The sequence below is a fragment of the Cervus canadensis genome, chromosome 8 (assembly GCF_019320065.1).
Source record: "Cervus canadensis isolate Bull #8, Minnesota chromosome 8, ASM1932006v1, whole genome shotgun sequence".
Classification (NCBI taxonomy): domain Eukaryota; kingdom Metazoa; phylum Chordata; class Mammalia; order Artiodactyla; family Cervidae; genus Cervus; species Cervus canadensis.
In genome coordinates this window covers 33,535,855-33,559,826 of record NC_057393.1, presented here as the reverse complement: position 1 = coordinate 33,559,826, position 23,972 = coordinate 33,535,855, and the positions used below count along the sequence as shown (strand labels likewise).

Sequence of the window (23,972 nt, the reverse complement as noted above, 5' to 3'; positions counted from 1 at the left end):
AGTGGGGAGGGGAGAATAAATTAGTTTGTGATTAACAGATACACACTGTTATATATGAAATAAACAATAGGAATCTACTGTATAATGCAGGGAACTATAAATACACACAATATACATATAAAACTGAATCATTCTGCCGTACACCTGAAACTAACAACATTATAAATCAACGGGGAGAATAAATTAGTTTGTGATTAACAGATACACACTGTTATATATGAAATAAACAATAGGAATCTACTGTATAATGCAGGGAACTATAAATACACACAATATACATATAAAACTGAATCATTCTGCCGTACACCTGAAACTAACAACATTATAAATCAACTATTAGTTCAATTTTTTTTTTTAAGTACATAGCACAATAGCATTCTCAGGCTGGAGAAGAAATTAATGGAAATGTCTTATAAAGCAAATAAAAAGGAGGCCTCAACTCATACATGTTGAGTCTTGACCATCTATTATATGTGGGTCACCCTTTGTACATTTTATATTTCTCAGTACAGATACTAGTAGCTTCTAGATGTCAGCCCTACCCTTATTTAAAAAGTGGTCTAAAGTACATATGAGCAGGGACAGAATCCCAAATACTAACCATCACTTTGCCCCAAACATCCACCAACCAGAGTAGATGCCAGGTATAGCGCCCTCGATGGAGGGAGGGGGGCCCTGGAGGAGGGCCCTCCCCAGGCCAAGTGTTTACAGTTTAGCGGCTGGATTGCAACAAGATGGAAAGAGAATGGGCCCAGGGTGGTAGGACACAACTCCAGTACCTTAGGAACTTGTATGACAGCAGTAGGCGGTGATGGCAATGTCTAGGTAGTTACCAGCTCCGCACACAGAGACTTTGGGGGTAGTAGATTCTGCTCTGCTCTCACTTGACTGTTTACATAGGCAGCAGGTGACACGAAGCAGGGGGTAGTTTAAAATAAAAACTGCAGCAGTGGCAGTTGTACCAAGGATGGTGCCCGGTGTCCTGTCCCCGGCAGTAGTTGCAACAGCAACGGCACCCCACCCAGACTATTCTAGGGCCTTGTGTTGGCTCTGAGTCCACCAGTTCAGCCTCTGAATTCTGCCCCTGTTCTGAGGGTGATTCTCCTGCTTCTGACTAACTCCAAACTACCTGAGATCTTGCCAATAAATCCCCCTTTCAGTCTCAGTTAGCCAGAGGCAACGTCTGGATCTTTGCAACCCAAGCAGCACAAGATGAGGGGGAGGAGGGAGCCCCCAAGGTTTTGCTAGAGCAGAGAGTCATCATTCCTCTCTCCTGAGTAAAGCCATCCACAGCTGAACCCCAAGAGGCTCAGCAATCGGTTTTGTCCCTACAGCCTGAAGAGCTCAGAGTCAGGGCTGTGGGGATGCAAAGGAAGCTGCACAAACTAAGGCTGAGCAGAACGCTGAAGTCTTTGGAAGTCTCAATGTAATCCAGGCAGTTTCTTTAGAGATAGTTCGAGTATTGCCATCATATGTAGAATGTGATAGTTTATTTTACATAAAAACCTCTGACACTTACTGTTTATTTAAAAATGAAGCTGTAAAGGGTTTGAGTCGGTTGAGAACATGATGGCACATCTTTGGAATTTCTCCCCCAAGTCCCCTCCAAAGGAGGCAGAGGGCCTTTGGGTAAAAGCCAAAAAGATGAACAGTGCCGCCTAGTGGCAAAACTGGACCACTGCAAGGGAGCAGCAATCCCCTGGGGGGTTGCAGGAACCTACAGTGTCTCAGCTTGGGTGGGCCAGGTAGGGTCAAGCCACCATTCCACCCCTTGGACAGTCGGGATATCTGTACTTGGTCAAAACACCACACATTAACACAGACATTCCAACCAAAAGAACAAGATGTGAAGTAGTCAGTCTTGCTAAGAATGCATCCAAATAATTAATGGTTCTGCACCATCACTCTCTGATTCCACGACCCTATAATTCCGAGATAAGTCTTAATGACACAGTGAATAATTACTAAAAAGCAAAAGTTATGCTCATGTTTCCAGCTGAAACAGAATCCAATAACTAAATATGGGCTGTTTATTGGGGAAGGAAAAAAGGTCCTTCCTTATATGGATGATTCAGGAATATATGACAAGGGAGGAGCTGAGTTTGTCTGTAAAAATGAATTCAAGGTCCAGCAAAGATTCTTGGAAGAGAATGAGCCCCTGGGTGACCTCTCAGACAGCATGCTCCTTATGACTTTCGGTGTTTTATCTCCATTGCTTCTTTCCAAACACACACACATACACACACACACACGCACAACTGCAAGAGACTGGAACGGTGACACTGTGTCATCCTCGGAACTGAGCATTTAGTGTTCAGTTACAAACTTTGCCCCCATCTCTATCTAGTCTTCAGAACCTCACTTTCAAGTCTTACGTTCAAAATAACCAAAGACTGTCTTTAACTCCACTATAGCTTGGCTACAAGAAACTAGTTTCCCATTCAACCAAACTATGATAATACTCCAGCTTTGAAATCCAATCTGGGACTTGATATCTATACCAATAGTTATTTATCTAGAACTATCTATCTATAACTATGTTTGCAGGTACTTCCAATGGCTTGAAAAGAATAATATGGACAGTTCACAAAGCCCACAACACATGCTTGACCTTACTGCTTTTATACTTGCTGATCTACCAGCAAAGGCATGTTTCTCCAATTATTTGACAGTTCATCGTCTTCTCAATCTCTAGTTAAGTCATTTCTCTCCAAATGTATTCTTGACATTATTAGAGAGGGTGCAGAGACTCTTCAGAAAGCCAGAAAGGATAAACATTGAGTTGCTAACACTTCCTTTCAAGGGGAGGAAGTTAGGATAAACTTGACCCTGACATTAACTTCAGCCTGGAATTCCATGACACAGTAGGGGGCTCAGAACACAACAAGCACATGGTTTCTGTGAAAAGACTGATGCTTCTGGAGAGAGAGCAATAGGAAAACACATCAGAAAGGCCATCCCCCACATCCTCCCATTTCCTCCTGGAAACCCTCCAATATGGTTTCCGTTCTAACCAATTATCTAAAATGGCCTTCAGAAAGGTTTCCAGTGCACACACATAGCCAAGCCCAGCAGTTTCTGCAGTGGTCTGCAGGGGCCTCACTGACCTTTCCACTGAATTTAAGACAGTTAACTCCTTCCTCCTCCCCCAAGCACTTTCTGGTCCGGATTTCTAAGTGTCGCTGCGGACTCGTTTACACTGAGCCATGAGGCTCTTCCTTCTATAATAGGACCTCTGTAGTTCTTCTAGGAGTTTAAAGATCTAGAGGACCCTGAGCTGTGTCCTCATTCCTTTCCAACTACATGCTCACTTCCTGGAGGATTTCACATGGACTGTTAGAACCAGAAGGATCCGTGCAGGTTACCTAGCCCCTTCGCCTGGTTTTCCAGCTGTTTTGGAAGAAAGTTCCATGAGCCCCTCAGGCTACTAGGACAGCTATGCTATTATGGATTTCATTCATTTATTCTTGCTGAGCTTTCCTTGGATGAATGGGCTCTATGGCTACTAAAAAAAACAGAAATCTAACACACACCCTTATTATTTCGGTGCAAAAACAGAATCAGAAAAAGTCTCCCATAGTCTTGCTCTTCATTCCATCTACTAAGCCCCATTTCCCTCCTACTCTTCTTTTTTTTCTTTTGAATTTTTATTGGAGTGTAGTTGATTAAAATGTTAGTTTCTGCTGTACAGAAAGTGAATCAGTTACACACATACATATATCCACTCTTTTTAAGATTCTTTTCCATATAGACCACTACAGAGTATTCAGTAGAGTTCCCTGGGCTATATAGCAGGTCTCTATTAGTTATTTATTTTATATATAGGAGTGTGTATATGTCCATCCCAATCTCACAGTTTACTCCTCCCCCACTTCCCCCAGGTAACCATAAGTTTGTTTTCTATGTCTCTGAGTCTGTTTCTGTTTCATAAATAAGTTCATTTGTGTTGTTTTAGATTCCGCATGTAAGTGATATCATGTGATATTTGTCTTTCTCTGTCTGACTTACTTCACTCAGCATGACAGTGTCTAGGTCCACCTATGTTGCTACAAAAGGCATTATTCCATTGCAGCACTATTTACAATAGTCAGCACTATTTACAAAAACCTAAATGTCCACTGACAGAGGAATGGATAAAGACACAGTACATATACACAATGGAGTATTACTTAGCCTCATATCCTTCTTCCTCCTCAGGGCACCTTTGGTCTCCTGGCAATGGACACTAAATTCCAGATGAGAATCAACCCTCCACAGCTAATGCATGAACTGCTCAGTGCCCTTTTCCCCTTATAACTTCTGATATCACTCACCAAACATGTCCTGTGTACTGTGTACTAAATGCTCACCAAATGTGCAACGCGTCCTGGTAATCAGTTACAAAAACTGGCCAAGGCTGTTACTCATCTTTTCCCACCCTGCCTTCCCAGTCTCCACTCCTCCAATCAAACCCTCTGGACAGTGAGGCCCCTCCGGCAGGACAGGGTCTTGCTCATCTCCGTCTCCTAACATCCAGCATGACGCCTAGCTCAGAGCAGGCACCCACTAGTGTTGGTGGGGTGAACGTCCCTTGTGCAGGTCTGAGTGCACTGCTTTCTCTCCCTCCCCCTGACCTTCCATCCCACACCTGCTGCGTTGTCTAGTCAATTCTTCTGCCCTCATGACTCACGCACCCCAGCCACCTCTGCTTTTCCATCCTCACACTCACCTTTCTTTTCCATTGCCTCATTCCCAGACCATTACAATGGCCCAATAAGCCTCAGAATCACCGTGTAGCCCATTGGAGGGGGGAAAAAAATCCATGGGTTCTCTATAAGCTCAGAGGGGGCTGGTTGGGCAGGGCAGGGCAAAAGGAAAAAAGGCAGTGAACCTCCTAGGGAAGAAAAATGTTTATCTAAAACACAGGCCAGATGATACCATCCCTACAGCATTTCTTTTTTTTTTTTCTTTTTCAAATGTCAGATTATACTTTTAATGCTGTGTCAGTCAAAACACACCTGTGAAGCAAAGCAGTCCACAGGCTACCACTTTGTGACCTTGGCCACCACTCATTCTCATCATCTATTGCTTTTACCGTCAAGTGTGAAACCTAAAAGTGGGTACCTCGTTAAACTTGCCAGGGAACTGTATATATTGGGTTAAATATCTGGTGTTTCTCTGTGAGGTTTCTTGAAATGACCGACCAGAGGCCCCATTATGTTATACTTCTTTTTCTTTGTAACAGGAAAAGCGTAAAGCATTATATGCTGTTTTTAAAAATATATATGATTTTGTTTTCAGCCTAGTGTCCAGCAGCTTCAGAGCTAATGCCTTAAAGATGGGCGTATCAAATTGGTCTGATCTGTTGGCCCAGCCACTTGGCAGAAGCTGCAGAGGAAACGGAACAAGAGTGAGTGGCCATCTGTAGTTAGTAAACATGGCTTTATGGTCTGCCCAGCCCCCTCTGCCTGCATCAGCTTCGTTGACTTTTCTCCAGTATTTTAAACTAACAGTTTAAGTAATGCTCTCAGGACAGTAATCTTATTAGTATTTCAGATCTGTTGTGCTCACTTCATTCTACCTGAACTGATATTTCCCCCATCAGACACTGCCTTATCACTTCTCCTGTTTGACAAGTCTGAAAGTGAAGTCACTCAGTCGTGTCCAACTCTTTGCGACCCCATGGACTGTAGTCTACCAGGCTCCTCTGTCCATGGGATTTTCCAGGCAAGAATACTGGAGTGGGCTGCCATTTCCTTCTCCCCTACAGCATTTCTTTACACCTACTGCCCATCCAAAATAGTGCCTAGCCCATAGGAGACCAATGTGAATCAGACAGTTGCTGTCCTTGAGGCCATCATGGAGTTGCAAGACAACAGATATGTCCCATTTAATATAATATGATGGGTAACCCTCTGCTAGTGATCTGACCTAAATGCTACAGGAAGATAGAAAGAAGAGGAATAAATTCTGTAAGGAGAAAGAATCAAGGAATGATAAACACTAAAATGTTTAAATGTTCAATGGCACACCTTCTAAAATCACCTTAAATGTCACACTTTGGGAAACATTGGTGTAAATGTCCAAATTCCTTAACCTACCGTAAGGCTCTGTAAGGTGAAGTCCCAATGACTTTTCTAGTCTCATCTCCCCCAGGTACTCAATAAGCCCTAAACTCCATGTGTATCCTATTCATCATTCCCATGGAATCCTGAATGAGATTTCCCATTTCCAAGTCGTTAATCTCATTGTTGCTTCCCACTAAAGCCTTCTCCCTCATCTCCCCAAACATTCAGACCAATCCTAGTGGCCAGATGGCATTGACCCAACAAAAATGGAAGATTTTAATTCTTGTTTTAGTCTTATTTTTAGTCACTATTAAAGAGAGTCGTGATGGTAATAAGACTTATTTAATAATCTTGGAATTCAGAAATCCCATGCCCAAGTTCTCACTAAATTCATCACACTTTCATCCCAGGTCCTTGCCAGAGGTGAGATCAAGCAAGATCCAGAGTTGGAAAGTTAGCTACCGATAAATCTGCAATTACTTTTTCCCCTTTTATACTTATGTGAAGTCTTTCAGTAAACATGCAAAGTTGATTCTGCCAACAAAATTGGCAATAAGCAAAAGAGCCCTAAAGAGTTTCAAGTCTTATACATGTAAAATTATTTCATCTTTAGACAACAGAATTTAGGAGGTAATACATGATTACAAGTTATGTAATATAACGCATGGTTTACAATAAACATAATAGGATTACTATCCTTGTTTTACAGTGTACTCAATACTTATTGCAAGAAAAATTGTTAAAGGCATGAAGAAATTCCAAGAAAAAAATATTACTAACCATTTTTTCTCCCTCTTAAATCAGTCCACAAGTTTAAAAACATTAATGCTCAGTGTGAACAAATGCAAAGCCACTGACATTTTCCTACAGTCAGCGACACTATAAACTGTTACCATTGTTTTCAGCATAGAACATCAAGACTTAATGTAGCTCACATCCTTTGTGCTCTAGGGGAACCTAGCCCAGAGAAAGAATGCCAAATAACAATAAAGCTACGTAGACAGAAATGTTTACTACAGCTTTATTAATCATGAAAACCTAGAAACACTGCTGTGTTCAGTAACAGGGAGACAATTACAACAGCCACTCACCTCCTAGGTGGACTGAACCATTATGAAAATAATGGTTATGCAGAACATACAACATGGGAAAACACTTCTTATAAGGTTAGGTGAATACCACAATATTATTAAGTAATTAGCCTCCAATTAAAATAAGTTAATTAAAAAAGATTAGGTGAATAAAAAGCAGTAACAGGTCTGCATGACATTTCTGATTATAAATATGTAAAAATCAAAACACATGCACATACTACAAAGAAAAATATGACCAAATTCTAACAATGATGTGGTAGAGTAGAGTTACAGGTAACTTTGAAGTTTCATTTCTATTTTCCAAACAGTAGATAATGTGGTTATAAAACACGTCTTCTTAAATGATGGGAAATTGTTTTTTAGTCTCATCCCTGGCATTTGATATGCAATTGTGTCATCTTTAGAACTTTAAAGAGCAAATTCTAGAAGACTAAAAAAAGCTAAAAAAAGAAAGAAAAGCCACCAACAATCTTGTCCACTAGAACACGGCAGCCCCACATGATATAATCTTTTCTCACAACTCATAACAAACACCCAAACATGGAATTACAACATTAATTGCCAGTGATCACTTTGTTTAATGAAGCCAAACTACTCTCGTGCAGTTCCTTATGAGGACAAGGGGGCAATAAAATGACTAGAATGTTCAGCCAGATTTCCTAAAGCAGCAATTGTACCAAAATATTTTATCTTAAAATAGTCCACAGGGACTGCCAGGTGACAACACACACAGTACCCCATGGCCCCGACTCGCTGCCAACTCCCTGCTCCTGAGCCCATGGCATTCCAGAGCCCTGAGCGCCTCACACTCTTTATATGTACAGCTCTGGGCGCACACCATTTCTTAAGCATGCATTGTTAACCGAGACAAGTCTCAAATACAAAAACTGGCCCATTTGTGTTTCCCAAATATGGCTGCGTGTACAGAACCAAAACAAAGCTGTCTCATTGCAGCATCCAGTACCCTCGAGACCTTCTACTTAGGAGATCTAGATAATTGAAACAAGGGCAGGTTCCCAAATTCGTTAGATAATAGCAAAATATCTTAGCTCTGCTTAAATTGTAAATACATAACCTCAAACTAATAGAGGCAAGCCAAGGATATAAATGACACCTTTCTTCAGAAGCCGTCACTACACAATGTCTACCTGTAGAGACTGCACAAATGAAAGTGTTCTGAATTCTCAAGAGAGTGAAGGCTGAACCACAGGCTGTAACTGAAGAGACTAAGAAGTTACTGTGTGTGGCTGAAAAAAAAATTTAAACAGCTGAAAAGGGGTCTTTTAGAGGTTGAGAGTGAGAAAGAAGGGTGAGTTTGATATGGCAGGCGAGGTGTCCAATCTTAATCCCTAATTCCCACTCAACTTCTCTTTTAAACCACAAAATTCCTAAGGCTACATATTTACCACATCATATATCATACAGACATCTGCAGTGCAGGCCCCTACCACGCTCAGGAATGAGGGAACAGAAGTTCCATTCAGTAAAAAGACTCTGGGTCTTTTGCAAATACATAACTTAAATACCTCAATTCATAATACTGGCTTATTCAGGAATTGCTTGTTTTCTTTAGATGTTCTGAAATTTTACTCACAGTATACTAACTTAGCAAAAAGCCAATAGAAACACTGAAAACATCATCTTTTCTGAGAAAACCTCTCAGCGGCATTTGTCTAATAACTGAGGTGGAACACATATAGTCTGACCAGAATCAATAACCCCTGAATCCAAGCCTTGGAGACTGAGGACTGCATCAGATCCTTGGTGCCTAACAATAATATATGTGAGATGCTGATTTCTATTCATCATGCGGTGAATTGCAGTACTTTGGCTATTTTTCCCTTTTAATTGCATTCTGAGCTAATTTTAGGCAAATTTTTAGTTTATCAGCTATAAAAGCTACATCCAAGCATTGAAAATACAGTGTAAATTTCTGAAACCAGTTTTCCTCCAACTAAGCTAAAATCACTAAAAGTATTCAATATAGTGTCAAGGTCATAGCAAACATTCAGTAAAAAATTTTGGGTTTTTTTTTTTTAACCTATGTTATTTCTTAGACCAGATTACCTGGAAATTAGTTGGTACCTATTATACATTTATATATTAATAAACATTATATGTATGCATATATACACACACATTTATTATTTCAGTTGTTCTACGTGTATCCAACTATATCAATAATCACTTTGAATATCAATGTTCTAAATGCCTCAATTAAAAGAGATTATTGCATGCTTAGTCACATCCAACTATTTTCGACCCCAGGCTCCTCTGTCCCCCAGGATTCACCAGGCAAGAATACTGGAGTCGGTAGCCATTCCATTCTGGAGGAATCTTTCCAGCCAGGGAATCCTGCATTGCAGGTGGACTCTTCACTGTTTGAGCCACGTGGGAAGCCCAAAAGAGATTATTGGAGTGGATCAAAAAACAAGACCCAACTATGTGCTGTAAGAAACCCACTTTAATTATAAAGACACAGAATAAAAGTAAATAGATGAAGAAAAATAATACTGTGCTAACAGTTTCTATATGTGCTTAGTGGCTATGCAAAACAACCACAGATACAGAAAAAAAAAAGTTAAAAGAACTGGATTTAAACCCAAACTCTATCAGCCTCGGTTTACTCACCTACAAAAAGAAACGAACAATATCTACTTCCATAAGGTGTTTCTAAATTTTAAAAGCTATATGAAATATTGTAAAGTGCTGTTATAAAAGGAAAAGTATTCTGGTGAAGAGATGCTGCTCTAGTCCTATTATCCATGTATTGCTTTAAGAGATGGATGAATATCTTAGCACGAAGTTGATATTACCAACACTTGATCAAATAAAGCATCAGGCTTTAATCAGGCTTTATATCCTGAAGTAGCATCCAAGAACCAAGAAATTCATCTCTGGTTCTGCCTTCCTATGCAAAGTCAGGCAATGAAGGACACTCTGCATAAATGCATGGTATTTTAAGATACTTCAGAGTTGCTCTCTAAGGTCGGGTCTCAAGGAGCCACACCATTATTTCAAGACCCGTTTACCGTGCACGCATACTATGCAGGCTCTCTGCACATGCTTCAGAACAGACAGATGAACCCTCTCTTCGTTTCCTAAAGGCCAACTGTGAGCCAGACCCTTCTGTACATCATTTCTACTCTAAGAACCCCTTATAAGGTTTCCATACCCATCTTGCAAATGAAGAAATTGAGCCTTGACAGACGTGAAAACTCATTGAAAAATCTTGCAGAAGTAGGAGAGATCCTGGCACAGGCCCCCAAGCCCGGGTTCTTTTCAACCCATGATCCTCACCCAAAGAGGCACAACACAGTCCCAGCCAAAAGCAAGAGGCCCCTTTGTGAAGTTTGTTCAGAGATCTGACACACCTTAAAAAGAGATGCGTAATCTTTAGGGGGTATTTTTATCCAGCTGTGGTAATCAAAATTTATCAACCAAGATAAGAGACGGTGCCTGCCCTCAGAGACCTTACATTCTAGTTGAGAAGACTAACAGCCTTGAAACCCTGATGAGGCACTAAAGACAGCATGAAAGAGCATCTCTGGACTGCCCTCCACTGTAGGAGTATCCCAGCAGAGAGAATGCCAAGCTTCAAGACTCACCTGGGAAAGACCAGGGAACATGCTGACAAATTCACCCTCTTCTGACTGTTTAAAATATCCTTGTAGTTCTTACAATATTAACTTCTCTGGAGAGGGTTCACTGGGGAGATTAGATCACATACAGTACTTGCCGGCAGCCTTTAGGAAGCAGTGGCACCCATCAACACCCCCTTACCCACACACACCTGTTAAAAATTTGAGGGACTCTGGAATAAACAACCTGGCTTTCAGCTGCTGCTCTGCCACTTAACTAGATGCTCGAGCTGACTTCTGTCAGTTAACCTTGGTAAGACTCAGTCTCCTCATCTATAAAACAGGAATAATAGCCATCAGCCTCAGAGGCTCAGGGTGAGCATTAAATGAGGTCAAACACAACAAGCAATGACCACAGTGAAGTGTTCAACAAATTCTAGCTTCTTTCAGGAGGATGAGCATCATCCATAGTATCTGAGGCTCAAAACCACTTTCTCCTCAGCTGGCTTCTCTGAGTAGCAGCTGATGTTCTCTTTTCAACTGCAGGTAGGTTAGACTCTTCAAGCTAATTAAAACGAAAGTCTCACCCAGTTCTCCTTTCAATACTTGGCTCACTGCATGCTCTTCCTGTCCCTCCTGAAGTTGCCTGGCCTGTTTTTTCCCAGCATCACAAATTTCAAAACCTCAGCTTCCCATAAGAAGCAAAGTAGTAGCCTACCTTTTCTCCAAATAGTAAATTCTCATGGATAGTTATGTTACTGCCTAGGGATCACTTGATTTACATATAAAAATGATCATCTTCCATGTCTTCTGCTACTCACAAGGCTGTTTTCCTCATGAAGTCCCTAAGGTGGAGTTTCCAAGGTGGGCTGGGTAGCATTTGGTACACAGCACTGAATATACACAGAAAAGTCTATGGAAAGAACACGGGGTTGGCAGTGTGCCTCAACCACAAAATGGCCTTGAATGCAGGCAATGGCATCTGTGCTGGTCTCTACCAGGACACAGAATGCAAAATAAATTCTCTGGAAGTTTCCTAATTCAAGATTAATCTGCCTGGATGGGAGGGGAGTCTGGGGCAGAATGAATACATGTGTATGTATGTCCGCCTGAAACTATGACAACATTGTTAATCAGCTATACTCCAATGCAAAATAAAAAATTAAAATAAAAAAAATTTTAATGATTAATCTTACTGAGGCATGCAGGATGAACCACAGAAGTGGGGGCACTGGAGCAGGGAGAATATGGGAGCTGACTTCTGTGAGCTGAGGTCAGGCCAAGGGAGGGGACAGTGACATCCAGTGATTTTTTGATAAGCCAGCCCCCTCCAAAAAAAATTTCCCTCCACCGTGTACACCCTCTCTGCCTAGGAAAGTCACTCCCAGAGAACTTGTTTTGCTCATCTGGCTGGGCAAAAAAGCTCCATAGAGGCTTCGGTCACACCAATCACAGGTAGCAACTTCTACATTCATCTTGTCTTGCTTATCGGCAGCACTAACTGCAGAGATTTTGATCTTCTGAGCTTATTCCTTACATCTCATTCTGCCACATTTGCCCACAGCAAATTTTCTTTTTTCTGCTCAATTGCCTTGGGGGCTGACAACATAAAATTATCAAAAAGTAAAAGATGTCAAAAATCCTTTAGAACTCAAAGCAGGTTGCTAACCAAATAGGGACACAACAGCAACCACGAAAATAAAAGATGACCGGGGTCCTTAAGAGTTCATTTTCAAACGAATGTCAAAGAGAACAGTTCTCAACACAAAATGACCTTACCTTCACAACTCACATAACATAATGTATAAATAAGACACTGGAAGAAAAGAACGAGGTATTCAATTACATTCATTGTAGGACTGGGGGTAGGGGAATGAGATGATGACAGTGAGCTCCTAAGAGAATATTAAATCCCTCACAGGCAACTATCAGCAAAAAGTTCTAGGTGTTCAGGCAGTGACTTTAACGTTATGAACCTCAGCTTCTGCCACATGCAAACCAGGGATTAAAATAGCACTAACTTCCCTCCTATAAGGATTAATTTCCCTCCTGTACATTACTCACGCAGCACAGTGAGAACTCAATAAATGGCCACATTGACATAACTGGTCTATTTCCCATTTGTCTCATTCTCCCACTATGAGGAGAATTGGAGGTGAGTGGAAACATGGTTTAATAAAAGGCTTTAACTAGTCACTATTTTACTATAACAGTTTGTTTACTGGGATTCTGCTTGAAATGGGGAGGGCAATGCCAAGAAATGAGGCTTTGTGCCTTGAACAGAAAACATAAAACGTGCGGCAGCCCCACCCAGCACCCCACTTTTTCATAAAACTTTGCAGGTTACAGAACATCAGTGCCAGTGGCGGCCTTGGCCGCCTACAATCTTTAAAAAAGGAGTGGGGTGGGTGGGAATGCAATATGATCTGTCTTTAACAAGGTTTCATGTGGCCAAGGGACCCAGAGCATCACAGAATTTCAGGGCTGGAAAGGACCACAATTTCCAAAAGTTATGAGTCTTGAAGTCCAGATCAATCCATCAAGATGAGAGAATACTACAACCAGTCACACACGCTCCCTGAAACAAAGAATTCCCACCCTGCCAAGCCCTTCCAATAGGACAAGGGGGAAAGCCAAGCCAGCCATAAGTGTCACAGCTTCTATGCCCGTGGTCCTCTGTGCTCTCTAGAAGCTAAGCTCCATGAACCTAGGCATCTGTTACCACGTGAGTCTGTAAGTCATGAGGATACGACAATATTATTCTAAATTCCTTCTTAAAATTTCACTTTGCTCTTCCCTCTGAAAAAGCAGCAGTACAAAATTAACATCTAAAGTTTCATAACATTTATAGTAAGTCCAAATGTCTCAAACTAAAGTAAAAAAATCTTATATACAAGTACAAGGTTGGGAAATAAATAGCTTTCTCTTTGCAAAAAAAAAAAAAAAATCATTAAGGCAAATCTGCCATCAAATGCCCTTTGGTGTTTCTGAACCCGTTATTTCATTCAATAAAAGTTCACTAATGCAAAGCACTGAATAGTGTGGTTCTTTTATTTTAAATTTGCAGTAGGTCTTACATGTCTGGAAATCAATCCCTCAAAACTCTAAACAGAGGGCATTTTAAGAAGACTGCAGAGATGGGGGAAAGGATAAAGGCCCCATGCAGAAGTTGCTCCCACCCTTTAAATATGCAACAAAAGTCTTTCATAAATATGTAACTTTAGAACTCTTGGGTTGGTTTCCACAAATACCAAAGCTCCCTTTAAGAGGACTGAGAATATAATACATTGGTGAATATAATTACACTTCTGAAGGGAATCTAGTTTAAGAAGCATATAATTATAGACTCTTCTTATCTAATAATAAAAGTGCAAAAGATAAATAAGTTTTCTCTTATGTAAAAATGTAAAGCCTAGCTAAATACACTAGATTATAAGGGGGGAAAAAAACTAAAAGATGAGCTAAATCTCTTGAAACAAAAATGAAAAATACTTGAATTCTCAGCATGGTATGAAGCATTTCTAATTCCCATCTGCTAACATCACAGCTCAAAAAACTAGCCGGCAAATTTAAACTCAGAGAAATCTGATGCAGTGAGACCTTGGGAAGCACAAAATCCAGGACAACGACACAAAGTTCGCTGACAAGGCTTTGCTAAATTGTCAAGTCCAACAGTTGAACAGGGACAGAAAATCACAGTTACATATACATGGAATTGAAAATACTCACACTCCTATTTCATTGCCGGGAACACCGAAGTCCAAAGAGAAAGGAGGAAGGAGCAGGAGGGCTCAGGAATGTGCCCGAGATGCTGACCTGAGGAGAACCGGCTGGGAAGGTCCTTTCCCAGGAGTCTCCCAGCAATCGGCATTTACTCACTTAACATGGACAAGTGCATGCCTGAGCCCTTGCAGTGAAATGCCAGGCGGGGAAACCCTTCTCTGGCCACTCAGCTCAGCTCCCTCATTAAATTCAGAGTGAAACCAGCTGCCGGGAAAGCAAAGGGTGACCCCGCCAAGGCTCTGGAAATTCCTAGCCAAGAGTAGATTGAGTGCCTGGATCAGTGCTAGAAGGGAGATTTCAGGCCGGCTTACGGAAGATAAGGAAACCATCCTCAGAGTACTGCTCTGCTCCTGGCTGGAAGTAAAGTGTGGTTCTCTGTAGAACGTGTTGGGTCCACATGCCAGTCCGCTTGGCCTCACTGTCATCAGGGAAGAAGAACAGATGGAGTAAGAGGGGCAGAGAGAACCCAAAGATGAATAAAATGATGCAGATGAACAGACCAGCCCGGGCAATATTTCAACAGGGGAAAAAAAGATCAATCCTCTAAAAGAATTATTTACATTATATAGACAGAAATACACACAGAATTCTTCACTAAATAGAAGGGCTTGTTTACTATTTGTTTTTGGGGTTTTTTGATCCTTGCAGCCTACTTTTTTTTTTTTATACTCTAAGATTAGATGTTGGATGTTTAGTCACTAAGTCATGTCCAACTCTTTGCAACCCCATGGACTGTAGCCCACCAGGCTCCTTCTCTAGGCAAGAATACCAGAGTGGGTTGCCATTTCCTTCTCCAGGGAGCTTCCCTGACCCAGGGATTGAACCCCAGTCTCGTGCATTGCAGGCAGATTCTTTACCGCTGACTTTTTAAAATTTATTTATTTAATTGGAGGATAATTACTTTACAACACTGTGATGGCCTCTGCCATATAACAACATGAATAGGCCATAGGCATACGTGTCCCCTCCCTCTTGAACCCCCCACCCCTCCAGGTTGTCACAGAGCACTGGCTTTAGGTTCCCTGCGTCATACATCAAACTCCCACTGGCTATCTGTTTTGCGTATGATAATGCGTCTGTTTCAGTGCTGTTCTCTCAAATCATCCTACCCTCTCCCTTTCCCACTGTTTCCAAAAGTCTGACTTTTTTTCTAATTGAAGGATAGTTGATTTACAATATTGTGTTAGTTTCAGGTGGACAGCAAAGTGATTCAGTTTTTATATATATATTTTTTCAGATTATTTTCAATTATAGGTTATTACAAGATATTGTCAACAAAGATCCATCTAGTCAAAGCTATGGTTTTTCCAGTAGTCATGTATGTATGAAGGTTGGACTATAAAGAAAGCTGAGCGCTGAAGAATTGATGCTTTTGAACTGTGGTGTTGGAGAAGACTCTTCAGAGTCCCTTGGACTGCCAGGAGATCCAACCAGTCCATCCTAAAGGAAATCAGTCCTGAATATTCATTGGAAGGACTGATGCCGAAGCTGAAACTCCAATACTTTGGCCACCTGATGCGAAGAGCTGATTCATTTGAAAAGATTCTGATGCTGGGAAAGATTAAGGGCAGGAGCAGAAGGGGACAGCAGAGGATGAGATGGTTGGATGGCATCACCGACTCAATAGACATGAGTCTGGGTGGACTCCGGGAGTTGGTGATGGACAGGGAGGCCTGGCGTGCTGCAGTTCATGGGGTCACAAAGAGTCAGACACGACTGAGCGACTGAATTGAACAAGATATTGAACATAGTTCCCTGTGTTAGAACTCTACAGTAAACCCTTGTTGCTTATCTGTTTTAGGTATAGTAGTTTGTATCCGTTAATCTCACACTCCTAATTCACCCTCCTCCTCCCTTTCCCCTTTGGTTTCTATAAGTTTATTTTCTATGTCTTTGGGTCTGTTACTGTTCCATAAATAGTTCCATTTGTGTAATTTTTTTTAGATTCCACACATTAATTGATATATTTGTCTTTCTAAACAGAGGTTAAGTTTTATTTAAATCTTAATTTCATTTGTTTTGCCTATCTTTGAAATCTACATAAATGACAGTAAGAAATTATATTCAAATATAGATACATTATGTGAAATCATTTTGAAGTCAAACTTTAAGAGAATCTAAGTGATAGCTTCTCTTATGTCTTGATCTTTTTTTCCTCTTAAGATAAAGATAGATCTGTAACCAAGTATGGCAAGACAAAAACTGACATCTTTTGGCTTTCATTTCATTACTTTAAAAGCCAAAAATGCTATTTTGTGTAACTATGTGGTTGGAAGACCCTAATAGAACAATCGTTGCCTTTTTTGTGGGTAACTGTCTATTCTCATCTATCCCCAAATTAAATAAAATACTGGTTTTAACTTTTGATATGAGGTAGCAATTTCCTCCAAATTCAGTAATTTCCTCCAAAGATACTTTTATAAATTCACAAGTGGCTTAATAACCAATGATTTTCTTAGATCAAGTATTTTAAAGTCCAACTTGCAATGCTATTCCCAGTCAACTCAATGAATTGGAGAATTCAGAAAAAAGCAGGAGGCATTTAAAAATTGTTTCTCATACATGACTTCCCACCAAATTTTTAATTTGTATTTTAATTTTCATTATAAATTTGAATTATCTAGATTTAAAACCATTTTCAATTATGGTAACTAAAATAACCTTTGAAAAACCTTCCAGAGGGTCTCAATACTGCCGTAGGTTGATAAAGAGGGGAGGTATCTGTTTAAAATGCAGACTGCAGGTTCTGCTCTCAGATATGTTGGCTGAGAAGTTCCAAGAAGGCCCCAGAATCTGCATTTCTGACATAGTTTCAGGCCATCCTTTGAGAAACACTGGTCAATGTGCCCAGCTGAAGCTCCAATACTCTGGCCACCTGATGTGAAGCACTGACCCATTGGAAAAGAACCTGATGCTGGGAAAGATTGACGGCAGGAGCAGAAGGGGGCAGCAGAGGATGAGATGGTTGGATGGCATCACCGATTCAATGGACATGAGTTTGAGCAAGCTCCGGGAGATGGTGAAGGACAGGGAGGCCTGGTGTGCTGCAGACCATGGGGTCACAAAGAGTCGGACACGACTGAGCAACTGAACAACAACTGTAGCACCAAGTATGAGATGCCCACAGCTCTCGCATAGAGCTGACCACAAAGTCGAAAACCACCATTTGCGTGTTGCATCACTTTAAACATATTTTATAATTTGTACTGATTGTGTCAGAACTTCACTTAAGCAGGGTGACTGTTTCTCCTTTTTTCCCTGCAAAATGTTCACAGTGAATAAAACAATGTGCAAATGTAATTCCACTTGCAGGGCCTGCCAGGCATGACTGCTCCCCATCTGCACACAGTCTGGCACGGGATTTCCGAATGAGGAAGTAGCTCAGAGTACAAGAGCCTATTAGCTTAAATATTCCTAAACTGGATGTCTGAGAAAGCAAAGAATTCAACTGTACACAAAAGGTAGGATGATTTCATACCATAACCCATAAAATGACTCTAACCTAGAAAAAGATGTATTTGTACACATCCAGTGATACATATAAACAGCAAATGTTTATTTTTTAATTAGACAAGCTTTGATTTCTAATAGTCCATTAATAGTTTATTCTATCATGCTATTGTTAGGGGACAGTTCTCCCCTTGTATCAGACTCAAACTCCCAACTTCTAATGTGTTTCCACTAAATACAGTCTTATTAATTATACAGCAACAGGAAAGTTTCTAACAGAAAGCAATTAAAACCCCCCAAAAATCAAAAGTGGTTGTTTGAGTGTTAAGCTTTTTAAGAAGAATTCCCTTTTCATCTCATTTCAAGAGTAATTTTTTTTTAGATTTATCAAGTTCATTTTTTAAAACACGAAAGAAATGTAAGCACAGAACTAAACATCTGAACATTAAAGATCCAAAATGTCAGCACCCAGCACAACCTCTTAATCTGTAGGACCAAACTGCCACAAATATCACTCATCCCCAGATGAACTTGTTTCTGATCCAGGTAACTGCTAAGTATTCAGGACTGTACCTCTGTAACACATAAACTTTAATTTGGGGGTAAGAGGGATTCCCTGGCGGTCCAGTGGTTAGGACTCTGCCCTCTCACTGACAAGGGCCCAAGTTAATCTCCGGTCAGAGAACTAAAATCATGTCAGCTTTGAAGCTTGGCCAAAAAAAAAAAAAAAAAGTAAAATTTGGGGATGGGGAGCATATACTCAAGCTCTGCTTCACATTTCTTTTTAGCCCAGTCTGATCCTTTTTTCTTAGCAATAAATTAAACACAACCAGTGTTATCACCAAGAGTCCCCTTTTCAGCACAGGCACTATGCTTAGCATGTTACATACAATGGCTCATTTAACCCTACTAACCTTATGATATATGGACTGCTGCTGCCAACTGCGAAAGCAGGCAAAGGCTCAGGGTCTTCTCTGGGGTCACACAACCAGGATGTGGTGGAGCTGTGACAGAAAATCCCACCTGACCTTAAATTCCAGGCTCTTTTCTATGACCTCATTCTATAAAGGTGTGTCTTCCATTACACTGCGTTTCCCTGTCTACACTGCCCTGCTCATTTTAACACCTTCCTGGTACACTCATTTTTGGAGTAATGACTTGAATCTGCTCAACAGCACTCTGCACAATCACCCTGCCTTTCCGAAGTATCTGCTTTGTCCCCACACTGTACTCAGTCTAGCTGCTGACATGAACAGGCGCTGCCCTTGAGGGGCTTGCATTCCAAGCCGTGGAGGGGGCTTAAAAGCAGGACAGGGTTTGGGTTGGTTTTTTTCGTTTGTTTTTTTTTTAAGCCATGTGATGCCTGGCCCTGGTCCACTGCCGGCTGCTGAGAGTGTGACAGTGAACAGAAGCCTGGACTGAGGCCTGTGAGCAGAGACAAGGGACCCCTTTGGTCCACGACATGAACTGAGAGTTAATTAAGGACTCTTCACGGTGTTCACTCTGAGCCTTTCTCGGCACAAATTCCAAAACTAGAATTGTTTGTCTCTGCAAATTCCTAGCCACAAGCAGATTGAGTGCCTGGATCAGTGCTAGATGGGAGATACTAAAAGGGAAATGTTAAAGTAAAATCAAGTTTGTGGACATTTGAAAAAAAATTTTTAAACCTGTTCATAGTTACGATGCTGGCGTCACCATCAAATCCCAAGTCCTGCTGTTTACTCCCTTGACTCTTGTCAACTCAAGTGGCAAAGATATCGCAAGTTCCAGTAAACACATGGCTCATTCTCATGCTGGCAGGAGTGCTAGAGGGAAGCTGGAAGGAGTGTCTGTGGCCAAGCTTAGGCTACAGCCTTTACAGGGGCAGTATTCCCCATGGTCCAGAAAGGCACTGACCAGTTATCAAGGGAAGAGAACCCTAAGGTAATAGGTCAATGTAGGTAGCCCATGGTCATGAACGTCCCCATTTCCCTCCACCACTAACTCGGCAATTCCATGCTTTTCTTTAATGAGAAGCCTGTTGCCTCTCTACCCATGCCCCTGCCTTCCCTCAGAGGCACTGATTAAGAATGCAGCCTTGATTTGCAGCAACATGGATGCACCTAGAGATGATCACAGTAAGTGAAGTAAATCAGAAAGACAAATATATCACTTATATGCAGAATCTAAAATATGACACAAATGAACTTATCTACGAAACAGAAACAGATTCACAGACACTGTGAACAGACTTGTGGTTGCCAAGGGAGTAGGGAGCATGAGGTGGGATGGACTGGGAGTCTGGATTAGCAGATGCAAACCATTATATGGAGAATGAACAAGAAGGTCCTACTGTATAACTGAATCACTTTGCTATACCGCAGACATTAACACACTGTAAATCAACTATACATCAGTTAAACAAATCTTTTAAAAAAGAATATAGGCTTAATGACAATTATCATTTCCACTTAGTGGATGTGCAACCGTGGGCAAGTTACCTGGGTTCCTCATCTCAAAATGGGGTGATCGCAAGTGGCTACCACAAGACTTGATTGGGATAATACAGGTGAAGCACTTGGCACAAAGCCAGGCACACTGCACGTGCTTGATAAATGATCACTGTCCCTCAGGATACAGGGTACCCACTGTCTTGTCCACTCTTTGTCCCACTCATGTGATAGCTCCTGTATCGTTTATTCTTCTGTAAACCAGAGATGACCGTCTGAAGGGGGAGAGGTAAGAACTATACACATTCTGTCATTTTCTCTGCTCTTTGCAGGGATCTATTCTTGCAGGATGGTCAACAGATGTTTTGAGTTTTTGTTTTATCTAACAAGGAAGAACCTTTTAAAACTCAGCAGACTCGCTTATACTTATTTGGAATTCTCTCAGTACCTTACATAGTGGAAAGCATTCAGTAAAAATCATCATCAGGTCTGTTTTGATATGAAGGACCTTAGAATCTCTAGAAGTAATCTTTACTGTATTAGATGAGAAAGCAGTTTAGGTGGGGAAGGAGAAGGCTGCCCATGACGTCAGAGTTTGTGACCCAGACAGGAATGAAACTAGGGCTTTTAACTTCCATTTCAGCACTGCTTCCCCCCCAAAAGATACTGCTGCTGCTGCTGCTAAGTCGCGTTAGTCATGTCCAACTCTGTGTGACCCCATAGATGGCAGCCCACCAGGCTCCTCTGTCTCTGAGATTCTCCAGGCAAGAATACTGGAGTGGGTTGCCATTTCCTTCTCCAATGCATGAAAGTGAAAAGTGAAAGTGAAGTCGCTCAGTCATATCCGACTCTTAGCGACTCCATGGACTGTAGCCTACCAGGCTCCTCCGTCCATGGGATTCTCCAGGCAAGAGTACTGGAGTGGGTTGCCTTTGCCTTCTCTGCCAAAAGATACTGCCCCAAGTCAAAACACAGCTAACCGGCTTTACCTTTCTACAGACCAAATGGTAAGGTCAGTGTCACGCCAATGTCATGTTTCAAGAGAAGCAAAATTCTGGGAATTCCCTGGTGGTCCAGGTGCCTTCACTGCCAGGACCCGGGTGCAATCCCTGGTGGGGGAATTAAGACCCTGCATGCTGCGTGTGGTGCAGCCAAAAAAAAAAAAAGCAAATGATACTAAGAAATATACCCTCACTGTGAAAAATTCTTCATGATACTAACTTTCCATATACAAAGAAATAACAGAATGCTCTAGATAGTGAAATATACTGATTGCTAAGATTTGCAATGTTTTGTTTCCCCTCAAAATTCACATGTTGAAAGCCTCACACTCAAGGTGATGATATTAGGAGATGGAAAGTGCTTAGATTCAGGGCAGAGCCTTAATGAATGGGATTAATGCCCTTTTAAAAGAGTCCCCAGAGAGCTCCCAGCCCTTCTGCCATATGAGGCCATAAAAAGAAGCCTGCAACCTGGAAGAGGTGAGAGCCCTCTTCCAGGTGGAAGACCTTGCTGGAACCTTGACCTCAAAGTTCCTAGTCTCCAGAACTGTGAGAAGTAAGTGTCTGCTGTTTATAAGTCACCCAGCCTGTGGCATTTTGTTACAGCTGCCTAAGAAGACGAAGAAGTCCAACTTTTGAAGAATGAGAAATATCATGAAATGAAATACTCTGGCATCCTCAGTATGACTTCCCTTTCTATGGGCCAGAAGGTATCTAGAGAACATTACTTTAGGCGATGATCACAATCCTGGCTTGTGTCACATTTCCCAGACTCTTAGGACAGCACAGTTCCCAATCTTCTCTTTGTACCAACACACAATGTCAAGTTCCACCCAAATTCCAGTTTTTAGTAACTAAATAAAATCAGTTAAGCTTCTTAATTAGAAATAAACATAAGATGCAAACAACAGGGAACCCATAAAGAGATGGCTCACAAGCTCACTCCCAGGAGCATCCACCCATGAACTTAGAACCGAGCCTGTTGACGGCTGTAGTTGCAACACATTATCTGTCAAAGCCCTCCATGTACAGCTAAGGTGACAGCAGACCCAGCTTGAGCAGCAATGTAGATTCCACAACCAGAATCTTTAATTACCTATTTCCATGAGAAAGAAGCAAATGGCAAGGTGAGTATCCAGATTTCTTTAAAAAAAAATTGTTTCTAGATATTTTTTTGAAGTCAGAAAACACTGAACTCCAACTCCTACACTGTATATGGTTACCAGACTGAACCATTTTGACGGCTCTTTTAATTCAAAAATAGTCACATATTGGATTATCACACTGATCAAACATGCGGCATTATAAGGGAACCCAAGATCTCGGTCACCAAGAAATAATCTTCCTGAAACCCTCAAGCATGGTTTCAGGAAGATGATTTCATACTAACTTTCCTCAGTGAGTTCTGGGGTGGAAAAAAGTGGGAAGATCTGGGGCTAACAGTTGTCCAAGTTACCAACAACTCCATTGACTAGAACTAGGAATTTCCTAAGCATTCCTATTAAAGTTTTACTGAGGAATAATTTATGAGAAGTCTGTGGCATGTTGTGAAAAAAAAATACATCTGACATTTAAGACCATTTTAAAACATCTCTCTTGTAAGAGGAGCTGGAGGTGTGGTAGGTTTCAACCTTGCTCATGCCTGGGGGAGAACTGAAGATTTTAGCAGTTCTGGGCAGGAGCCTGGCACCGCTTCAAAGCTCCGAGGCCTGGGCAGGCTCCCTGTACAACCTGAGGTGCTGTTGGGCAAACAGCATCTCCATTCCTATCTGAGGCCTCAGCACTGTTTGCCCTTCAAGGTTCCCTGCTGCCTAAGGAAACATGCGAAATATTTCCGTGAAGGACTGCTGGTGGAAGCAACAGGAAATAAAGGTTTACTCCAGTGACTCCCTGCTAATGCAGGGGCGGAGGTCGCATCTGAGAATCACAGTTTTCCAACTGACTTGTTATTTTTACCAGATGTGTTGTGCACACTATTTGAGAGGTGGTTTTGTTTTCTGGAATAAAGGGGACTTGATCATAAGCTATATTCTGGTTAAGCATTAAAAACCAGCCCAAATGCAAAGCGACAGGAAAGAAAGGAACCTCCTCAGAGACATGACTTTTAAATTTTCTTAGGGCGTAAGAGACATGAGACATTCATGTACTCTGAAACTTCTTGAAGGAAGTAAAATGTCAGTTCTTAGAAAAGTCAACCTTTACCATCTTCTAATAAAGGTATTAGGCTAAAGAGACTTCACTGGACCAGTGCGACCCCAATATGAAAACTGGAGCCAGGGGCACCCTGAGAGGTCCTCATGACATCTCTTGCTTCTCCCAACTGCCTGCCGACCTCCCACCACTGGTACCATCTCCATTTGGATAAGGCACCTATGAATAGAGCGCCCTTTCTTTCCACTCCCACAGCCAAGCCTTTCCCAAGCTGTGCCATATGTCTGAACGTTCCTCTACCTTCTCCTAGCCCCTTCAAGCTAAGCTGCCTCATTTATGCCCTTCCAATGGTTCCCATATTCCCCCAAAACATTTTCCAGAATGGGACGGATCCCCCAAAAGGATGGAAGACAGACTTCCACAGCCCCAACACACC

General features: G+C 41.5%; 1 protein-coding gene across 38 annotated transcripts in view; it reads right to left on the bottom strand.

Annotated features, from left to right (window-relative positions):
- The window catches only part of SORBS1 (sorbin and SH3 domain containing 1), a 231,905-nt gene that overhangs the window by 122,715 nt on the left and 85,218 nt on the right, over positions 1-23,972 (bottom strand). The window contains exon 1 of one of the 38 annotated variants that reach the window (XM_043475882.1): positions 14,452-14,680. The exons of 35 other annotated variants lie outside the window; for them this stretch is intronic. The gene's annotated coding sequence lies outside the window, so the exon portion shown is untranslated. Of the gene's footprint in view, positions 1-779; positions 850-14,451; positions 14,681-23,972 lie in introns of those variants that run through there. 2 more of the 38 variants (XM_043475888.1, XM_043475883.1) reach the window with 2 other exon arrangements.